This window comes from Rattus norvegicus, chromosome 1 (genome assembly GCF_036323735.1).
Source record: "Rattus norvegicus strain BN/NHsdMcwi chromosome 1, GRCr8, whole genome shotgun sequence".
Lineage (NCBI taxonomy): Eukaryota > Metazoa > Chordata > Mammalia > Rodentia > Muridae > Rattus > Rattus norvegicus.
Genome location: NC_086019.1, coordinates 185,240,181 through 185,258,743, shown reverse-complemented (window position 1 = coordinate 185,258,743; position 18,563 = coordinate 185,240,181). Strand labels below are relative to the sequence as shown.

Here is an 18,563-nt window from a genome sequence, read left to right as displayed (position 1 = left end):
AGATGGATGAGCTGCATGGTGAAATAAACTTTCTTCCCCGAGTTGTTTTTCGATATAGTGTTCAGAAAAGTGAACCAAAAAAAAAAAAAAAGCCACTGTTCTCAGAAATACCCAATTCCTAAGCCATAGCCTTAGGTGGAACAAACGATTGTTGGGAGAATATTACAGAAGAGCAATGGCTAAAAACACCTGGTGAGGGAAAAGACAGATCCAAGGAAAAGCAGTATATTTGGAGAAGGGGCAGAACTGTGAGTCACAGTATGCAAATATCAAGCAGATTTGTGGGAAACTTCGCTTTGAGTCAGAAGGACAGATTTAGAGCACCTCAGTCATGTTGGTCCCAGTTCTTTTTATTGTAATTTTTCGATGAACAATCTCCTATCTATGGATCTATGGAATGTTCAATAATCATGTCCCAAGCTGAAGTCAATTATAGGTAGACGACTTAGAGCCAGGCAGACCCTACATTAAACACAATATCCAAGGCAGTTCTCTAGGCCAAGCAGCTTTTGATGCTAACTGTAGTAAGCTCAAAAGAAAGAAGTGTCAGGAGCAGGACTGGGAGCTAGGCAAGGTGAACACAAAGGCAGAGCAGGCGACCAGGCACATACAGCATGGAGAGGAGCATCCAAGATGGGCCTGCAAAGCCATGTGTCCAGGTGCTCACCTCCTGTCCACATGAACTGGATGGGATGGCTGGAGCAACAATGGTTGTCACGTAGCTGATAATGCAATAATTTCAGGGTTCGTGTTACAAAGAGGCTTGGTCTCCCATCTCAGGTACCTGTTTGCTCACTCTGAAGGAAACCAGAAGTCATATTGTTTCCCAGTGCTTTTTCTAATGAAAACCTCAAGTGGCAAAGAACTGGGGAGGCCAGCAAGGAACTAAGAACCTCAACTGCACTGTCCCACAAGTACCTTTATCCTGCCAACAACTATGTGAGAGAGGATAGAAACAAGACATCGCAGACTGAGACATCATCTCTGGCCACCGCCCAGTCCATACTCCATCTGCAATCTGGACAAAATCTTGAATTGGAGATACACAATTATGCAACCCTCGGATTCCTAACCTCCCGGAAACCATGAGATATAATACTACCAACCCCTTGATTCCTAAACCCCAGAAAGCATAAAATATGAGATATAATACTGTCAACCCTCAAATTCCTAACCCTCAGAAATCATGAGGTAACACTGTCTTGTGAAGTTTATTGTAAATTTCTTTACTCTTGAGAAATCCATTTGAGTAGTGTTTGTTATCTGCATTAGTTAACCAGTGCAACCATCTATGCTATGCCTGATACTCCCTGGTCCTGAGCACAGAAAAGTAAGACTCAGTTATTGACATGTGAACATGTGTAGGGAAACAAAGATGAATAAATGATTGGTTTCATTTATTCATATCCAGAGCCTCACGCATGTAGGGTTGGCTTGGAAGGGGACACAGTTGTGTTCATGGTCAACTCTAGTGGATAGGAACCAGAAAATATCCACTAAGTAGGGGATGTAAAATGGCTTACGTCTTGAAGATGAATCAAAGTCACGCAGATGACAAGTGATGAACAGACAGTCAGTGCAGAGGAAACAGATACGTGACAAGGTGCAGAAGACAGAACAGCAGTTAGACGGTTGAGTATGGCCGGTGCTATAAATAACCAAATGACAGAATGTCTCGTGTGCTTTGCAAAGAGCTCTGAACGTTCAAAAGATACTGTCCTGCATACTACACATTTGGTCTATTTGGGAAACCACTCTATTTTGAAGACATTTCAAGTTCCAGAAGTCACAAATCAATGTTCTCTGGAGAATGTGATAGGTGTGTGTGTGTATGTGTGTGTGTGTGTGTGATATGTATATATAAATACTACATATATATCTACATATATATAATATGCATATATATATGGATTCATTGTTAACATTTAACAAAGAAGAAAGAAGAGCTCCTTAGATGAAATCCAAACTTTCAGTTTTGATGAAAATATCAGGGGATCTAAATACTGGTTCTGCCCTTCCCTGAACTAGATGGCTAGAATGAATGGCAGTTTTAGGCAGAGCAGACATCTCTTGGTGACTGGAGTTCCCATCTGGTTGATACAATGTTTTCGTCTTTGCATTTCCTGCAATGGAAGATAAATATGTACTTGATACAAATATCACACCTGTAAGAAAACAGCTGGTGAGCCCCCATCAGCCGCTGCAACTAAGCGACCACCTGGAAGAATAAAGCAGAAGAAATACTGATTTACAGAAGTAACTCTTACCTTCTAACATGCACACGAATCACTTGGGATCTTGTTAAAACACAGATCCTGGTTCATTTGGTCAGAATGGAGCCGGCAATTGTGTGAATCCTCCCAGGTGACATGGTTACTGTTGCTTTGAAATCACGTGCCACGTTGCACAGGGCTTGGGGACGTTGGTTTGTGGATAGAAGATGGAGACATAACAATAATTCTGTCTAGAGTGGTGCAGAACTAGTGGGAAATTAAGTAATATAATATTTACAGGCACATTTGGCTTCCCGCAATATTTTATTACACACACACACACACACACACACACACACACACACACACACACACACACACACATGCAAGGATTCTGGAATCAGACTGCCTGGGTTCACTTCCCAGTCATACCATTTAGAAACCAGGGTACTTCTCTCTCAGGTTCAGCTTCCCTGCAGTGGCACCTGCCTCATGACTATTGTCCAGACAAAGTGAGGACACATGAGAAGACCTTAGCACAGTGTGTGGCATACACTAAGTGACAACTGACACATGCCATCACCAACGTCTTTGCTTTGTGGGTGAGAAAAATAATGCCTGGGAAAGTAAATTTGGTCACAGAAGAAGAGGCCGGATCAGTTCCTCCTCCTCTTCCTCCTCCTCCTCCCTCTTTTCTTCTTTGCAATGATCTTGAAAAGTAAAGAACAAGAGGTCTGGGTGAGAAGACGTCTATAGAAACAGTCCATACTCTCGCTCTAAGCCCTGGAATATACTGCTTCCTGACTCAGGTTTGTCCATGAGACACCGGCTCACGGTAACAGTGACAGGGAACAGTGGCTGAGTTCGCACATCCTCTCCCCTAACCATCACAGCAATTTCATGAAAGACGTAATCACTGTGCATTACTACTCCTGGATGCTGCAGGAAGCTGTTGGGGACTACCGTAAGATCACATACTTGGCAAGTCTGGGGTTCAAGCCAAGGTAGTTTGGCTCAAGAATTGGAGCGGTCTACTGCCTGGATAAAATTTGCCTGTTGAAGAGCTGGGGAGATAGCTCAGTGCTTAAGGCCTTGCAGTGAAAGTGTGAGGGCCAGAGTTCCGATAAGGACAGGGTGGGTGACCCACCTGTAAGTCCAGCCTCAGAAAGCAGAAAAAAGGGATCCTCAGAGCAAGCTGGCAACATTGTCTATATTAAGCACCTATGGGTTTGATTAAAAGATCCTGCTTCAATGAATAAGGCAGAAGAGGCACCAAGGTTGGTTCCTGGCATCAACTCAAGCCTCAACATGTATAGGGACCCACGTACACGTGCACACAAGTGTGACCACATGCATGTAAATATGTATACACACACATGCACAGCACGTACATGTGAAAAAATAGAAAAACATCACACGTGGAGATGGCGTTATTGATAAATTCTACCAATAATCTATGGAAGAAACAATGCTGGCTTTGTATTACATTTTCCATAAAAGGAATAAGTGCTCTCTAACTGATCCTCTAAGAGCAACGTGACCACACTCTTAAAAACAGAAAAGAATATTACCAGAAACTGCGGACTGACATTATTCACAACTATACACAGAAACAATAACCAAATATTAGCACAGTGAATTGAAAAATAAAGCCAGCTGGAGTAGTGCACATCTGTAACCCCAACATTCGGGAGATTGAGACAAGAGGAGTACATATTCAGGTCATCCTGGGTTACCAGGCGAGCTTGAGGCCAACCTGGGCTGGATGTAACACTGCTTCAAGAAAATATCCGACAGTATTGTTAGAGAATAATACACTGTGACCAAGAGGGCTTATCCCAGAGATGCAAGGTGGACTTAATATTCAAAAACACATCAAGGAGTTAAGCTACCTGTCAAAACATATTAATAAACTAAGAAGAAATAATATATGTGATCATCTCAACAGCTGCCAAAGTATCGTTTGTAAAAATCCACAACATTCATTTCTGATACGCACTCAGCAGTGCAGGATAAAAGTTCTCCAGGCCAATAAAGAGCATCTACAAGTGACATTCAGTAACCACCACCATGATGACCACCATGATGAGGTAAGTGCCTTTCCCTGGGGACAAGGAAGAAGGCAAGGAAAACCACTCCAACTGCTTCTAGTCCACGCTGTACTGAAGTCCAGACAGGACACAATGAGGAAGAAAAGAAAGCTAGAGGCATTTACACAGAAAGAAGAACTAAAACTCTCCTTACTCTGATAGACTCGACAGTAAGCTACAAGGAGGGTTGGGGATTTGGCTCAGTGGTAGAGCACTTGCCTAGCAAGCGTAAGGTCCTGGGTTCGGTCCCCAGCTCCGAAAAAAAGAAAAAAAAAAGCTACAGGGAGCAGTGAGTACCTTTAGCAGAGTGGTAGGAATATATTCAGGAATTACAGTTGATTACATAGTGCCACTTATAATAACATCTCACAGGTAAATCTGACAACCCGAGTTCAAGCCGCAGGACCCACACAGTGGAAGGAGAGAACTGATTCCCCAGAGGAGGCCTCTGACTTTTGTGCATACTTACCCATAGGCATACATAAAAAGAAATAAAGAAATGATAGATAAATAAAAATTATATTAACTTTTTTTAAAAGATGAAAACAAGACAAGTTGCAGAGAAGAGAAAATTCCTATCTAATAAATGATGTTGTTCATAATAGACTAGAATTGTCAAATGTCTAAGGACTGCCAAGAGTTTACAATAAGACAAATACACCAGAAAGTGTAGTTCAAATACTGGAATGTGTGTCTCACCAGACAAGAATACAGATGAGAAGCAACTCATGGAAAAAGAGACATGGTCAGTAGTCTTTGGAGAAATTCAAAATAGAAGTGCATATTGGCACTATTTCCATCAGAGGTGAGAACTGAAGAGTCACAGAACTCCACACCCTGCTGTGGAGAGTGTTTAACCCCACAGTCACTCTGGAAACTGGGTTCCCAGTGCCCTAAGAACACATTCTCTACCCATTCATCTGGGGACAGACACTTGAGCTAACTCTCTGGTTTGGCTGGCATGGGGAATTGGTACACAGGGACAAGCAGAGACTCTTAAGGGAGTGTACTTGGGATGGCTACTCTGATGGGCCCAGGGGACAAGCAAGCCAAGATGACCATCAGTCTGGAGCTGTGCAAGCCTGACAGGGGGTGGGGGGAGACCATGCCTGAGATGACCCCTGCCCCGTGCCATAATACCTGAGTGGGGCAAAGCACTACTGAGACTACTTCTGAGAAGACCCCAGACACTCAGAGACTCTGGGTGCCACTTAGAGGAGTAAGTAAGTGGTAGAGAAAAGGAAGAGGAAGAGAAACTGAAGAATGTGGGCACAATGAAGAGAAGTAGAACTGGAGACTTGAGGGTAACGAGGAACAGCCTGATGTGTGTAGCTGGTGATGCCACCTGGAATCATAGGGGGTCTCAGCCTGTGCTGCTGGGACCCAGGGTCCACATCTGTGTCTTTGACCCTGCAGCAGCAGGTGTCTGTTACCACCAAAGGCTAGGCAGATGTCTCTGGTCTGGGTTGCTGCTCTGGAAAATGTTGATGTCTGATGGCTGTGCAGAACTGGTTCAACCCCTAGCCTGGGCATCATGGGAGAGCTGGTCCTGAGGGCATGAGAGCATGAGGCCATAAGAACAGGAGAGCTAACACTCCCCTTACCCAGCTGCAGTAGGAGAGTCCCCCTCCACCCCACATCACCCAGGAAGCACAGTAGAACTGGCCTTGGTTGCAGGAGTCATGGGTGAGCCTGTCCCAAAGAAATCTGGCACTGCAACTCATTTCCTGTGCACTGGCATGGAAGAGATACCCCCTCCCCACTTGCCCCTTGCCACCTTCAATAAGTGGGAGACCTGGCCCTGGAGTCATGAGAGCAGGAGATTCATGACCTAAACCTCACCTGGGAAAGAACAGTAGAGCTGATTCTGGTGATAGTAGTGGTGGTGGTGGTGGTGGTGGTGGTGGTGGTGGTGGTGGTGGTGGTGGTGGTGGTGGTGATGGGTGCAGATGAGCCAGACCTGAGGGTGTGAGCATAGGTGAGCCGGCCGCTCCCACTTGTCTGCCATGTGGTGACATAGGAAAGGGTGACGTGCTCCTCTCCCACCCCTTCCCTTTGCCATATTTGGCAGGCAGGATAGCTGACCCCTGGGGGTGGGAGGTGGGGGTCATGAGAGTGGAAGAACTGGCCCTGTCCTTTGCCTGCTACCGTACTTGGGAGAGTTGGTTCTGCACCTCATCTGGGCAGTACAGTATCACTGGCTCTGGTGGCCTGGAGATCAATGAGCCAGACCCAGGGCCTTGGGAGCAGGAGAGCTGGCTCTGCCCCTGGCTGGCAGTAGCATTGGATGGGCCGGCCAGGGTGGCTCAGGGTCCCGATGAAGTGAGCTGACCAGCTCAGACGTCTCCCAGGCCCAGATCCAAGGCTTAGAGTTGGCCCACCCCAACATCTACCCCCCCCCATCGATGAACTGTTGGAGTGCATAAAGTACTGTAGATCCAAAACTACAGGATCTCCATGACACAGGGCAAAACAGGATATCTGAGAGGAATCCAGTGAGGTTCCAGTATTAGTGTAGCAGAAGTCAGAGGCTTTGTATTAAACCAAGGACTCATTGCAATGAACATTTGCAAGTGTGATGGTTAAAATGTGCATGTCCCACAGAGAATGGTACTGTTAGGTGTGGCCATGTTGGAGGAAGTGTGTGCTCCAGGGGTAGGCTTCGATGCTCAGACCAGTGCTGAAGAGAGTCTGCTCCTAGCTTCCTTTGGATGAAGATGTAGAACTCTCAGCTCTTCCTGCACCATGCCTACCTGGATGCTTAATGATAATGGATTGAACCTCTGAACCTGTAAGCCAGCCCCAAATAAATGCTGTCCTTATAAGAGTTGCCTCAGTCATGGTGTCTGTTCACAGCAGCGAAACCCTAACTAATCCAGCAAGCAAAGTATGAACAAAGAGGTATACCGTGCGTGGGACACACTGTAACACACGACAGCTTCCACAGTGAGGATTTTTTTTCCTTTGTTGGGGGGAGGGGTCATGTTGCAAGAGTGGAGGATGAGTTCAAGGGGGAGGGGACATGAGTGGGATTGAGGTGCATGATGTGAAATTCACAAAACACCAATAAAAAATTTGTATAAGAAATTAGAAAACTTTTCAGTTGTGGATTGCACATCTGTGCAATTTCATTTCATTTACACGTTGAGGCTCTGGGAATTTGAGCTGCATCCACAGGTGGGTGGGTGGGCAAGCAGATGAAGTGAGAGGCTAACTTTTCCTTCACTCAGGGCCTAAGAAACAAGACGTTTCCCCATTGGATACTTTCACCCTGAGACTCATTTGTCTCCCTGTTCACACCATGTGCACATTTTTCGTCTGTCTAAACTCTACCACCCTCAAGGGCCAGATGTTTGATTGCTAATTGCACTGCCATTAGCTAGGTCTCCCCTCTGGGACTGTGAGACATTTGTGAGTTCAGAGCTTTTCATTCTCTTTTCTCACCATGATCATAGACGCTCATGTCAGCGCGCGCGCGCGCACACACACACACACACACACACACACACACACACAGCACTCAATAAGGATTTTCTGGCCAATTGATTTACTGATTAACTAATTGGAAAAGCTATAAATTCTGTAAGGTGGTATTTCTAAAACCCAATGGGATTTAGAGAAGTAGATTTTTCCTGAATTGTTTGCTTTCAAAACTGGGGGAGAAAAGTAGAGAATCTTTGACTTCCACGTTTTCATAATTGCTACCTATGCTTTTACAGTTGGAAAACTATCTCTAAAAATAACTAAATAAGTAAATATACCACTTAAAGTTTAAAAACAGCTTCAACAGATACATCAGTGACTCTGGCAAAATTAGACTGGGTCCTTTCACTGTCTGGGTTTTGCCGAAGGTTGGCACCCTATTCCTTTCTCCTCATAAGTAGTTCTGGAAGATTCTAGTAAAAACCACAGAGTGAAACAAAGAAATGGATTCATGGAACAGAGTAATCAGAAACAGGGCCAAGACCGAGCCAAGCTGTCTGCTTAGACAAAAGCCATGATCCAGCAAATCTCAGAAATTTCCATCTATATTTATAGCTCTGAAGAGCTTTGGGGAACATGGGACAGTTGGATGGTAGAGTTCTGGCTCTGAGAGGTCCTAGGAACTCAGTGTTCCCTCTGGTTTTGATGGAAAGAAAGCCAAGGTTGGGCTTACAAGAGCTCTTTTGCCACCAGAAGAGACACCTGGCCTTGATTCTTCCTTTCCCTGACAGGATTTTTTCTTCCTACTTGACTTATAAAGTGTATCATAACAAAGAACACAGTTTGGGAATGCAGCTTAGTGATAAACCTCTTGCTTAGATGCACAAAGCCCCAGTACTGAGGGGGAAACAGTGTTCGTTAGTAGTCTGTATCATGTCCAAGACACTGGGTAAGCCATTTCATCTGCATAAGCAAACTAACAGAGATCCACTCTCTAATATATAGCAGAGGCTTTAGGCATATTAGAGATTTACCCAGGGTTCACACACCCAGTTAAGTGATGGACGGAGATCCAAACGGGTTTGCCTGGCTTCAAAGCCTTGGTCTTAGTAGGTAATGGTACCGACTGCCAAACCTAATGACCTGAGTCCAATCCCTGGGACCCAGGTGGAAAGAGAATCAACCTCTAAGCTACTGTAGGGCTCAGATTTGTGATTAAATGTGGTAGAGTACAAATGGAAAAACTGAAGAGAATGGTTGCTTATCTGGCCTCTGCTGGGAGCCTAGCACACTATAAGAGTCACAACTATGAATAGCCCTTAGGTTGAAAATGAATGTAATATGCTTCTTTGTCTAAACCAGATACAACCCAAGTTCTAACTCCACTCCCTGGGGTTATCCCTGAGGTGTTCTTTACTGGTTTCTCCTTCTTCCCTCTCTGGTCCCATAAAGCTCCAAGACAAATTCAGAGGCTGATTCCCCCACCCCACAACATTGTTTCTACTTGGTGGTAGCCTAGGGGAGAGTTGCTAGCCACAGTTGCCTAGCTTTTCAAAGAGTCTTCCTGGCAGTACCAACACTTTCTTCCTTCCAAGACTTGCAAGATCTGACCATCTAGGGAGAAAGCTGTGTCTCTGTCCCTGACAGTAACTATAGACAAACTTAAGGACACAAAACCCTATTAAAGCACCCAAGCTAGAGAGGAAAAAGGTCATCTCAGCCTTCTCTACTGAACTCCAACTGAGAAAATGAGGCACACCTCATTCCCCAACAACCCATTCTGCCGGATCTGATTCCTAATGAACTGCTGTGTCGAACTGGTATTCCTAGGTCAGCTCTCACCATGGTACTGGGCTGTTTGTCTACAGGCTTAAGCAGGAGTATATGGCCAGATTAAAGGCTGTGACAGAGGACTCAGCCTCCCTGTCAGGTCATAGCCTTTGCCCCCAGAGGTGCAATGTTAAGAGACAGACATGTGAGGCAGAGAACAGGCAAAGAAAAGTCTTCCCTAGACACCTACCTAGATCAGCCAAACTCCCCAGGTTGGAGGATGGCATGTTGCTAAATAGTCTCTGCTTATTAATATGCACATGTTAGCACATTTGTTGACATGTTTATTAAGCATCCACCCCATCTAAAATAATGTGCAAGACTCAAGTTCCAATTCATCCCATAGCCAAGAAGCGTTAATATCATGCTTTCAATTTTACACATGAGAAATCTTACTAAACTTAAAGGTCTTTCCCAGGGCCTTGAGGCCAGCAAATGATAGAATCAAGATTTGAACCCAAAGATGCCTGATTTAAACAACCACGGTGGCTCTCCTGGCACTTTTACAACCCAAACTGACAAGAGAGTTAGCAAGTTGAAGGCATGACCACACAGACTTGAATGAGTCATTTGCCTTCGATAAAAGAGAAAAGGGCTGAGGTGGCAGCTGCGGGGAGATGCCCAGTGAGTATCTGCACCAGCTCAGCAAGCCTGAGGACTTGAGTTCAAACTCCCAGTACCTGCATTGAAGTTGGCATGGCTATCTACCCATGCATGTAGTCCCAGCACTGGGAGATGGAGATGAGCGAGTCCCAACAGCTCACAGTCCAACCAGCATAGCTAAAATGAAGAGCTTCAGGTTCAATGGGAGACACTGTCTCAAGGACAGCAAGGCAGAGAGTCATAGAGAAAGACACACACGCACGCACACACCACACACGGACACGCGCATACGCAAAAAATACAAAGTACTTGGCTGTGGTTTCTTAAAGGGCTCCACTCAGTCACCAAGGAATCCATGCTAGAAAACAATGTGAACATTTATGCTATTAATAGCACATTTTATGGGGTGTTTCTTATGTGCTAGATGCTGTTCTAGGTAAATCTAAAAATTCATAAGCCATCCAACCATCTGAACAATTTCACTAGATCCATGTTAAATGTGTGCTCTTGAAAGTTAAGCAACCAGCTTGGGGGAGGGGAGTGCTGCCTAGCAGCATTTGCCAATACCTTTGGTGTAAATGTTGCTGCCATGGCCAATGGCAAGCTACCAACATGACATCACAGGCCTCGAGGTGGAGGAATCCCACATCACCCGTCTTATGAAGACGACGTTGTCATGAGGAAGGAGGTATATTATGTATCGCCGTCACCACATAGAAGAAAATGACACAAATCGTCCTACGAGCACAGAGAGTAAACTGGAGGAGACTCATTAGGAATTGATGAGTCTGTCGTATCTATTGCCTTTAATTTTAATTGCAAGTTTATAAAATTTAATTTTTAATGATGGCCATCTTTAACAGCCAGCCCTTGGATTTTCTGATTATCAGTTGGCTCTGACAAACTGTCTGACTTCGGCACAGAATGGTCAGCCTTGTGCCATTTAAAGGACGACACATCCATGCATGAAGAGGGGGCATACTTTGTAAAAGGTCACACAGCAAGCAAATGGAGAAGGCAGAACTAAAGTTCTAGAATCTATTCTTGACCACCTGTCTATGGCTTCCTTCCAGAACTGTTATTTTTCTGACCCAGCAGGTCATAGGTTTCCTTTTGGGCTTTCCTTAAGACCTACATCAAGTGCATCTGAAGATGGGCGAGTCAACGGGAGGACTGGGGATTGAGTGTGGTTTCTTCCCCAGACCTTGGTATCTAAAATATCCTTCTGTTCCTGCAGCCAAGAGGCCCTTACCACGTGATTGGTTCCCAGGCCTTCACCTGGCCTTCTTACCGGCCCAGCATGCCTTGCCCTTTGGGTCCTACTGCGCTTGCGTCCAACCGCACATCCATTATGGAAAGGAGGGTCCCTTAATGTAGCGCAAATTATAGCTGGAACACGGGCAAATTGCCGGCTTTTACTAGCACATAAACTGAGCGGAACCTCTGAGATAGATCCGCATTACCCTAAACGGCATCCATAATTCATACCTGCCGCAGAAACGCTTCCCTCTCCCAGGGCTGGAGCCGATCTATTATTGATGGGCCCCTCGGAAGGCCGTGACCGTTTCTCAAGCCCCAGCCATCTGCCGGCGTGGTCCATTTCTCAAGGCGGCGACCAGGCATTTATTCATCAGAATCAACCCTCAATTAGTTTCCTAGCAGGACCCGGGGGGAGGATTTATTTGAGGAATCAAAGTGAGTGCTTCTAGAACAGTACCCCCAGTCCCAACCCTGTGATGCTGATCAATAAGCACAGAACCAGCCAGCAGCAGGCCGTGTTAGCCTTTCACTGCCTTAGGGAGTCACAGGATCAAAACTAAAAGCTGCATCCCTCTCTTCTGAGGAGGGCTGGGTGACCGCAGCTTCTAGCCCAATGTGAAGTTGCTCCCTCTCATGGCATAGGAAGTAACCATAGAGAACACATAGAGGAGTGGCTCCCCATCACAGCAGAGTGGTGGAATGTAATAATAGTAATAATAATAATAATAATAATAATAATAATAATAATAATAATAGCAGCGACAGGAGGAGGAGGGAGAGTGGACGGGGAGGATGCACTGATTATGATCTAGACCTTTCAAGAAAGTCTTAACCCAATGAGGTAGGTTTTAATCATTCTCTTTGCTTTATGCGTGGAGAAACTGAACAGCATGCTTTGGGTCACTCAACTCTTTTTGAAGGCCAGAAGGCCAGTCTTAACCACTGCTCTATGCTGCCATCTAGAGGTAGAGGGAGGAAGCACACAAGCTATGTCCCCTCGATGCCTATTTTTCAATTAAGCTCAAGGGGCTGTTTATGTGTAGTCAGTCCTGCTAGCTGACAAAAGCCCTCAGCAGCTGCATACGTGAGGGGGGGGTGCGTTTTAATGTCATCATTGTTTTATTCCATGTTTTGCTGCTTTATCAGATGACTGACTAGTTTTTAGATGACTGAGTTAAAGAGCATTAATAAACATGTCTCAGACGATATGAATTTGTGTTGTATTTTGTTTGACTTTGTTGACAGGCGTCACTATGTATCCCAAGACTGGCCTTAAACTTGTAATCTTCCTGTCTCAGCCACTCAAGTGCTGAGACTACGATTGTGTGCTTGGCGTAGCATAGCGACAGGGCTGGATAGATGCTAAGGTCCCCTTCAGTCACTCATCCCCACGCATCGGGGAGGATGTTAGAGTGCATGGTGAGCTGATGCAACTCTGTGTACGAGCTCTCCAGCCTATATAGGGATCTTACTCTGCTAAAACACTCTAAATATCCCTGGTTATCTCCCCTTCCCCCTTCACATCTTTGAGGCTAATTCCTCAGATCCTCTGTCTTACCCCTAGAGCACTGCAGAACTTAAAGCCTCCCCCCTCCCCGTTCCACCATCAAACCTCTCTGCTCCTGTATTCTTGGTCCTTGTTCATGTCTCATGCTTGATTTCTCCCCTGGGGAAGGCCACAGAGATGGTCCAGTTGGTTGAGGTCCACGATGAACCTAAGGATAAATCTAGGAGGCTGCACAGGAATAGAAACCCTGATGGCTCGTGAAGAATGGTACAGGGGAGAGGGGAGGGTGTGGAGCCCCGAGGAGATTTGATTTAACTCAGAGGAGCATCCCCTGGAAAGTGCAAGATGGTTTCCCAAGTGATGAGGCAGCCTAGCTCATACCCTGGGGAAGACAGGCTAGCAGTGAGTGTCCCCCCAAACTGGGGACAGAGTCTGAGAGAACTGTGACCAAAGCAGAGCTCAGCGGGCACCAGATCCTGATATTTGTGGAGTGACTTTGGGCAGATCTCCTGATCTCCCTAAGCCTCCATGGGCTCACCACAGTTGCACATGGTCATACTTCCTTCCTTGCAGGACTCCGAAGGCTGCAGAAAGACTCGGGGATAAGTTAAACAGTTACCATGTACAAAGCAGTCAGTAGACAGTGCCGCTGGCCTTTGAAGACATGTGCCTAAGGCGAAGATACTGGTACTTCTGAAAAAGAGCATTCAGCTCTGTGCTGGGGTTGGGTGTAGGGTGAGCATACATGTACCCCAGGAGGAAGGCTAAGCCATCTTCCCTGGGTTTACAGTAGGAACAACCTTCACCGACCCACTCACAGAGGAGACCTCTATATTGAGGTGACTTTATACTCCACCATTCACAGGGAGGTCCTGGAACCACTCCAAGTCAGCTCATACCTGCTCAGCCGTTTTGGTACTTTTGGTCTCACCAGGCATCCTAACTGGGATGATTAATTATATGTCCAGCTCTGAGAGGAATTTACCTCACCTCGGTTCTTAGAGGGATTCCGATGACAGAGACCATGGCTCTTCGGGTGCCTTATCTTCCTTCCTTAGAAACAGCCTCCATGAATAGTTGGCTCCATGAATTCTCATTACTTCTCAGACTCACTTGCTGCTGACTCTCACTAAGTGCCTAATTTCTAGTCAAAAGCTACAAGCAACAATCTGTGTGTAACTTAGAGAAAGCTGGTGCCTCCCTTGATGCGTCTTCCCTTCCACAGGCTGGGACGCAGGCTTGGTCTTACCTGCTGTCTTGGATTATGAGGTGGCAGTCATGTTGAAACTGCCAGAAAATCAGGATGGAAGGCGTCCACGCTAGCTTTGCCTATAGATAGGAAAAGTCTTTCATCTTGCGGAACTGTTTCCATAACCCTGAAATTTGTCTTGGGACTTGGAGAAGAGAAGGGTGAGCTGAAGGGGGAAGGGCGCCATCACTGTAGCTAGAATCTCTCACCTCAACTCAGGTGGATCTGAGATCCAAGTCCAGTCTCTTCCTAGCTGGACAAACATAGATACGTTATTAAAGCCCTGTTCTCCTCCGTGCCTCCACACCATGATGTGGATACAATCAGTTTCCTCCAGGTTAGGATGTGCATTTAATAATGTAACACATGCTAGTTCACACACACTCTCTCCTCCTCTCCCACTTCTCCTCCTCACCCCCAGAGCATCTGAGACAACTCACTGTCCATTAAGTGGGAGGACCTACCCATCTTTCATAATCCCACATGGCCTGTCTGGTAATTATCCCAATGGGGATTCAATTCAACATGAATTTGGTGGAGGCATACAGTAAGCTACAGAAATATCTAGCCAGGCCACCAGAATTCTAGTTCTGACCAATGGTGTTATTCTGCTTCATTGGGATCCAGGCAATGGCCTCTACGTGGTCTTCCTGTCAGACTAGGAAGTTCTGTTGATGCCCAAGTGTAGCAACCACATACGTGACAGCCACTCAAGCCAAGCAACTCTGTGTTATCCTTACTCATCATGGCTCTCCCATCTTTCCACAGCCGAGCCTCCTGGGCTTTACTTCATTTCCCTAACATGCACTGCCTTCTCTACCTTTTTTGGTCATTTCACTGGTGTGTCCTCCTCCTAGAATATACCTATTTCTAGCTATTGGCAAGGCTTACCTCATGTGCCTTTGGCCTCATTTGTTTCTTCTTCTGGAAGTCCTTTGGCTTCATGGCTCATCCAGAGCCCAGCACTTACCCAGAGCAAGGTCGCTATCACACAACACTGCAATTTTCCATTTGCATAGCTGCCTTTCCCCAACAACACTCTTAGCTCCATGGCAACAGAATTGTCTTGTGTTCAGCTTTGTACCCACCTGTTCTGGAATTGTGTCATCCAAGATTTTGGAACATGTCACACATTCGACGGACATTTGTTGAATGACTAAATGAATGTAGTTCAACTGTAAGACTAAGAAATAAGTGCTAGTCTGACTGCTTAATATAATATAAAAAAAAATAATGAGCTCAGAGCTGATGTCCAAGGCTAATTCGCCCAGAATCTAAGTGGCCTGCTGTGTCGTGGAACCAAGTCCATCAGAGGGACGGGTAGACAATCTTCCTTCCTGCTTCAAAGGAAGAGATATGACTCTGCAAAGCTGGCTTCTCTATCTCTCCTATAAACCACACCCCTTCATTTACTTCGCTCTTTTTTTATGTGAAAAGATGTCTACTTACCCCACCCCCTCTCAATAATAGCTAAAAACTCCCTGGTAATAAAGTCCCCCTTGCTGGCAATAGGCTGTCTCTCTTTCTTTTTGCATGAAATATCTCAAAGGTAATCTATACACAGAAGCCCTACTGGGTGCCTATTTCCCACAGAAAGTACACAGAACCGTTCACATTGAGCTCTGAGATAAATAACCTCTACTGAGCACAGCTCTAGGGATCTTGGTGGGATGGAAGCCAAGAGTGTTGATTCCCACCCATTTCTCTGCCCACTGCTTGCTAGTTCCCCATATAACACTCAGAATGAGAGTAGTAGAAGGCACCATATTAGCCAAAATGAATGGTCATCTGGGTGTTGCTGATTCTTCACTTGGATGGTGTCAGAGTTGACCTTCCCTGACTCCCACAAGTCTGTTCCCTTCTTGTTTTCCATCTCTGTCTCTATCTCCTTTCTCCCTGTCCTCCGTTCCCCCCTCTCTCCTTTAGTTTCTTAGTTCTTGATGTTTACCTGCATTCTTACTACTTTTAGCTTCTTCCTTGCCTTAGTTAGGATTTTACTGCTGTGAAGAGACACCATGACTAAGGCAACTCTTATAAAGGACATTTAATAGGGGCTGGTTTACAGGTTCAGAGGTTCAGTCCATTATCATCAAGGCAGAAACATGGCAGCATCCAGGCAGGCATGGTGCAGGAGGAGCTGAGAGCTCTACATCTTTGTCTGAAGGCTTCTAGAAGACTGGCTCTCAAGAGGTTAGGAGAAGGGTCTCATTGCCTACCTCCACAGTGACACACTTCCTCCAACAAGGCCATACCTTCTAATTGTGCCACTCCCTGTGCCAATCATATTCAAACCACCACATTCTCTTGCCTTTTCTGGGTGGGGAGGATAGTGAAAGTCCCACCAGTGAGTGAGTCCCAAATGCAGCTGTGAGCAGCCCTAACCCTGTCCATTCATCTTGCTCTCTTTCCAATCAACGCTCTTATTCCAAACCCTGCTGCCACCGCCTTAGTCTAGGCCTTCGCTTGTACTCCTGATCTCCTCTTCCTCATGTACACCCCATCTGCTGCCAGCATGACTTCTCTGTCCCCTTCATTTTGAGCCAGGACACAGTGAAAGCACCAAACCTGGACCACTGCATAGGTAGAAAGAAAGTTTTATTCAGGGAATCAAACTGCTGGCCTGCCTCTTGGGAATGAGAGCAATGGCTAGATGGGAAAGCAAGCAGATTTTATAAGATAGCCATCAGGGTGGGAGCACTGATGCTGATGCAAGCTAAGGCTGTTAAGACCAATGGGGAACTAGATGCCATTGATCAAAATGGTTGACTATTAGGTGCAGATGAGGGAGATAGTGATTTTCCTGGAAAACTGGGCATTTCTGGGGAATGTTCAGCTTCTGTTTACCCAATAACAAACCTCTGTGTTCCCAATGAGTCCTTCTGTTTAGGACATTGCCACCAGCACTGCTATTTTAGGGACCTGCTTTGGACCTAACAGACACCATCTGCCAGATTTAACCAGATAGCATACAAGAGCTCAACAAAGCCACTCCCTTACTGGCACTTTCTTGACCTTCGATTGTCTAAATGGCCCTTGTGTGTGGTTGATAGCGCCTATGAGTCAGAGAAATTTATGCTCAGAGCTAATAAGTAATCAAAAAAGAACCAGAGACTGAGCCCAACAAGCTGTCTCAGCAGGTAAAGGCACCTGAAACTCCGCCACACAAGTCTGACAACCTGAATTTAATCTCTGGACCTATAGAAAGGTAGAGAGAACCAACTCCACAAAGTTGTTCCCTGACCCTCAAAACACAGACTGTATGACATGCCCATATACTTCACACATAATAATAATAATAATAATAATAATAATAATAATAATAATAATAATAATAAATAATAAATAAATAACTTAATGTTAAGGATTTGTTTGTCTCATAGATGTTTATCCCAAAATGGTAAGAGTCTACTCTTATCATGTAGGGTTCCTCGGATGAAAACAGAGATGTGGCTGTAAAAAGATGGAGCCAAGATCTTGAATAGAGCTGTTGTTTTCTAAAGGCAAGGAACCAAGAAGTCATATTTCTAAAGACCCATCCGATGTGATTCTCACCCACTGAATTCCAACTTTATTCTTGCTCAGCTCTGAATAAGCCAGGGGCTTTTTATTTACTTGTTAGTTTGCTTGTTTGTCTCATGCATCCCCAGGCCTCTTCAATTTCACTAGGTAATCAAAGATGACCTTGAACTTCTGACCGCCTTGGGTTCATCCCCAGCCTTGAGACTATGTTTTGGTTTGGTAGGTTGTTTCCCCCCCAACCCTTAACTCAATCTCATTGTTAAACTATTTACAACACTGTACTTCAATGCCCTACTGACCCACAGCCTACAGGACAAAGTCCAAAATTTAAAAGAGTGTTAAGGAAGTGGGGTCTTAGTTAATTCTATCAATATCCTGAGACCCCTGAAATATTTCCCCTGTGCTTTTTTGACTTCTAGACAGCTCATAAAGATAGGCAATTGCAGAGGGATGAAAGGCTGCCATGTTGACAGTATCTGCCCTGGTCTGCCCAAGAGGCCAGCACCCTATCATTCCCCAATAAATCAGGAGGTCATTTTTCACTGAACTGAAGCTCAATACGGCCATCGTTTTCTCCCCTAACCAGCCCCGAGATTGCTCTGTGCTCTTTATTACCTTTCAATGACTTAAGCCCCTGAACTGAATAACTTCATCAAGGTGTCAACCTAAACAGATTTTCCCCATAATGGCCCAACTCTCACAGGTTCTTAATGAAAAATATTGATTCCCAAGGATTAGTTGCAGATTTATGTGTTGGGATGTTGATCTCTCTGTCACCTGACACCTTATCAGTGGATGAAAGGACCTAGTTTTCCTTCGTGGTTTTAAAAAAGCAATCACTGGCTATGTCAAGGGGCAGTTTAGGGCCA

At 45.4% G+C, this 18,563-nt stretch overlaps 1 long non-coding RNA gene across 12 annotated transcripts in view; it reads right to left on the bottom strand.

Annotated features, from left to right (window-relative positions):
• Positions 1 to 15,640, bottom strand: part of LOC108349630 (uncharacterized) — a 39,841-nt gene extending 24,201 nt beyond the window's left edge. For 2 of the 12 annotated variants that reach the window (XR_005499428.2, XR_010063150.1), the window contains exons 1-4: positions 15,067 to 15,639; positions 14,385 to 14,428; positions 10,727 to 14,255; positions 2,268 to 2,480 (exon numbers count right to left, since the gene is read on the bottom strand). This is a non-coding gene — a long non-coding RNA (uncharacterized LOC108349630). Of the gene's footprint in view, positions 1 to 6; positions 2,124 to 2,267; positions 2,481 to 10,726; positions 14,429 to 15,066 lie in introns of those variants that run through there. The other 10 variants (XR_005499434.2, XR_005499437.2, XR_010063151.1 and 7 more) reach the window with 10 other exon arrangements.
• Positions 15,641 to 18,563: the final 2,923 nt, after the last annotated feature.